This window comes from Mugil cephalus, chromosome 11 (assembly GCF_022458985.1).
Source record: "Mugil cephalus isolate CIBA_MC_2020 chromosome 11, CIBA_Mcephalus_1.1, whole genome shotgun sequence".
Classification (NCBI taxonomy): Eukaryota; Metazoa; Chordata; class Actinopteri; order Mugiliformes; family Mugilidae; genus Mugil; species Mugil cephalus.
The window spans coordinates 13411252-13415480 of record NC_061780.1 but is presented as its reverse complement, the minus strand read 5'-3'; the positions used below and the strand labels follow the sequence as shown (position 1 = coordinate 13415480).

Genomic DNA, 4229 nt, shown 5'->3' with positions numbered 1-4229 from the left:
CCCCGCATTGGGAGGACTCTGCTGTCGTCAGTGGGGGAGTTAACCGGAGGGGCGGGGACACGGAGACATGTCGGTGCGCTTGATTTATGCATTTTGGATACAGTCATGGGTGGGAAGATTTGGACGCGTTGAAATTATTTAACGAGCACGGCTTGTACAGCTTTGTCATTTGTGTTTCAGTTGCGTATGAACATCGTTAATATGTAACTTGAGAAAAGAAGAAGAAAGAAGAAAGAAAAGAAAAAAACACACAAAAAACAAACAAAAAAACAATATTTCAAATGTGTCACTCCTGAGATCATCAACAAAATAAGCTTGCCTTTGTGATACTGGCTCGCCCTCCCAAATATTACCCCCTTCTTCTTTTTTTTTTATAAAAATGTTACATCCATGTCTATGCCAAACACTTAAATAAGACAGAAACGAGGCCCAAATTAACAATACAATACAGAAAATCTGAATTTTCGATTTTGCAAAAAACTAACAAAAACACTGATGGTTTATTGTGCAACAAAGTACAGACAATTTTCCCCCCCTATTGAACTTGAGCGTCCATTCCCTAACAGATGTGGTTATATTACACTACACATCTTGCACCTGATCATCTTCAAAATTTTGCAAAGATGGAATCCACACACACTGGCCACTGAAATAACCTTGCAACATGTGCGCAGGCTGCAGCTGTGCAGAAACAAGAACACAGGAATGCCTCCGGTCGTGCAGATCTGCCTGCATTTGTTGCATCATGTAAAACATGCCAAAACATGTTCAGTGAGACAAAACAACTCTTGAGGATATCATATGATCAAAGTAATTATTTTCTAAACATAACTGGTTTAAAAAGGTAACTCATAGGCCTACATGTTTAAATAAACAGTTTTTTTGAAGTCAGGGTAAAACATGAACCTGTGCTAGAGTTCCATGTTTAAGACAAATCTCAGTTTGATATGTCACTATGTTTTGTGCATATCTGATCTGTGAGTGGGACATAAAACTAGCGCTTCCACCCAGCACAGATGAAGTCATCTGCTGTCTCATTGGCTACACTTGTAGTGAGTGTGTGTTCCCTGTGAAGCAGTGCTCTTTTTTTATGTGTGATGTTTTTATACCTACATATATATGTGTCCTCAAAATGAAACAGTACAGTGCAACAACAAATCTGCACATTTACAGATATATTTATTAATGTCCACATGAACTTAAAATGTTAAAATCTTTCAAAGATGATGGCCCACATACAAATTATACTCATTGGTGCTGCAACACTACAGCCTAGTGGTGGGTGATACTACCTTAAATTACAAAGAACTACATCTGATTCAGTGCCGACTTTATCACATTCCACTGACCGGTCCCACAATTGTGAGGATTTATGTGTTTATTCTTTCAGTTGACGCTATATCATTTATCATATATACAAATGTGATCCGACAGCGACATCTACTGGATGATGACACAGCACTCCCATGGGCCAGTGGCGCAATGGATAACGCGTCTGACTACGGATCAGAAGATTCTAGGTTCGACTCCTGGCTGGCTCGAAACTTTTTAGCCCTGTTTTCTATATATGACCATATTTCTTGTTGGTGGTCAAATTAACAGTGATATTAATGCTGTGCCATCTTGGACACCGATGATTTTTCAATTAATTAAGCATAACTAAAATAAATAAGTTGAGTTGAAAATGTACAATAGGACACTATCCTCCCTCTTGAAATATAGGGAGCACACTGTAGTTTTGTTTTGTTGAACGTGTAGTCATCTGAAACAATTATCAGTTATCCATTCATATGTATATACTATATATCAGTGGTTCCCAAATTGTTCCCAGTGGGGGGCCAAAATTGAATCTGAGGGGAATCGTATCTGGCAGCGTACTCAACTATCTACTTTATTTGTTTCCTCGTTTATTTATTTTTGTACGCACTTACCAATAAGTAGCCTGACAGCAAAGTTGGGTCGAACCCTGTCATCCTATGGCACACATGTCAAACACAAGTCTTCAATACAGAGTGTACAGTGAACCATATTGTTTTCTTTAGCAGATATAAATTCAAAATAATGGCAGCTGTAGTGACACCATAGGTACTACAAATCCCAGATTGTAGCTGAACTGGCATCAGGCAGGTAGAGCAATCAACATCATACTGGTAGAGTAGAGCAACCTCTGAAGCTTGATCAGTCCATACGGTGAACTGATAAAAGCTGCAACCACGAGCATTAGAGCACTAAATACTTCAACATGTTAATGGAGATTCTGATAGAAAGAAGTAGTAACGCTGTACCAGTTGGCAGACAACAGGCTAATCGGTTAGCCTACAGAAAGCTAAACTAAAATATAAATGACAACACCACTACAGCTAACAGCTTGGTCAGATAACATACACACTAACATAGAGACACAGGGAAAGAGTCTGTCAGCCAAGTAACAGCAGCATGTTTAACATGGCCTCAGCGTGCTAACCCCATGGTTAGTTCCACTCTCCACCATACAGTCACCACCAGTTAGCCCTACTGGCGCATTTGTTTGTGTTCACATTGGTGCAGAGCTCCATCCATAGTAAAAGAGATAGCAAAACAGACAGACCACCCACCAGGCTCCATCTGCTGGTCTTCTTCACCTCACATTTTTTTGCTTGTGCTATATACAGTGTTTGTTTTGTTGTTGTTGTTTTGTTTTTGTTTGTTTTTAAAAAAGACAAAATGATAAGTTGTTTCAAGTTTTATTGAAACCGTCGAAGGTAATACATAAAATTAATAAAATTAATAAACAAGTGAATATCCCAATCTTTCTTGAGGCTGCTCATGCAAAATGAAACACAATTAATATAGAAGATGATGATAGATGATATTTAAATGTGACTAATCAAATGAATCCACAGCAAACCTGTGATTAATCTAATCATTTATTTTAATAATTTGAAAGCAATAATTTTTGTATTTTAATGTTTTTTTTTATGTACTAAGCTACTGTAACCACTACTAAACTTAACTACTGTGGATCAATAAAGCCTATCTAAGTCTAACAGCAAGATCACTAATTGGCTGGAGCACTCAGTACTTGGTTGATCCTTGATTCTGCAGATGAGAATGTATTTGGTATTTGTCTTTGTTTCATCTAAAACATAATGTTCCCAGTCAAATGTGACTGGGATATTATATTTGATTACACAACTAAACAATTAAACATACAACTAAAATATGAACACATTAACAACTCTTCAATATCAACAATAACAAACAGAAGACAAATCTACTAATGAGGAAGAAGTCCCAGCTGAAGATGAGGTCAACTTTCAGTCCAAAAATGATGTTCAGTCGTAGTTTGAACCACGGTCTACTCCAGCCTATCAGAGCCGGCCGATCTAGGTCACATGGAGAGGAACGGTCACATGGGCCAGTGGCGCAATGGATAACGCGTCTGACTACGGATCAGAAGATTCTAGGTTCGACTCCTGGCTGGCTCGTTGGTTTTTCTTTGTTTTTCAAAGTTACTTCTTTCTAATCCAAAAAAGCGTTGAATAAGGTCAGCTGGACTTGTAGAATTTCTTGAAGACGTTTCGCCACTCATCCGAGTAGCTTCTTCAGTTCTGATAAACTGGGGGAAACTGGGGTCACTCATTTCCATAATAAATAATTTCCATTATGGACTAGTTTATCAGAACTAAAGAAGCTACTCGGATGAGTGGCGAAACGTCTTCAAGAAATTCTTCAAGTCCAGCTTTCCTTATTCAACTCTTTTTTGGACCGAGAACTGAGAACCTTAACAGACATACTTACTTCTTTGTACGTTTTCAGTGGTTTGGATCAACACTTGATGTTCACTTGTTGCTGTTACAGGTCAATCATAAAGATTTAATGTGAGTTTTCTGCCGGATATTGTGGGTCAACCACACTGAGACTGAGGATCCACGTTATATTTAAAGGCAGCCAGTTGAAACTGCCGATTGATTGGAATATCTGGTTAAGCTGATTCTTGGTTAAACTGATGATTTAGTTTCGCTTACCAGTCAACTGTAAATCGACGCCACACGTGGCAATAAAAGCCAATCATCTTCTCACCCGGGCTATTTGAACTGTCCAGCCGGTAGGGGACGACATCGGGCCAGTGGCGCAATGGATAACGCGTCTGACTACGGATCAGAAGATTCTAGGTTCGACTCCTGGCTGGCTCGAAACTTTTTTTTCATCACATTTTACGCTGTTTTTGCTTAGTGGATACTACAGAA

General features: G+C 38.8%; 3 non-coding genes across 3 annotated transcripts; all 3 read left to right on the top strand.

The window, feature by feature from the left end:
• Positions 1-1468: 1468 nt before the first annotated feature.
• trnar-acg lies at positions 1469-1541 on the top strand. The gene has a single exon. It is a non-coding gene; the product is annotated as a tRNA-Arg (tRNA).
• Positions 1542-3394: 1853 nt separating this feature from the next.
• Positions 3395-3467, top strand: trnar-acg. Its single transcript has one exon. It is a non-coding gene; the product is annotated as a tRNA-Arg (tRNA).
• Positions 3468-4102: 635 nt separating this feature from the next.
• On the top strand, positions 4103-4175 carry trnar-acg. Its single transcript has one exon. It is a non-coding gene; the product is annotated as a tRNA-Arg (tRNA).
• Positions 4176-4229: the final 54 nt, after the last annotated feature.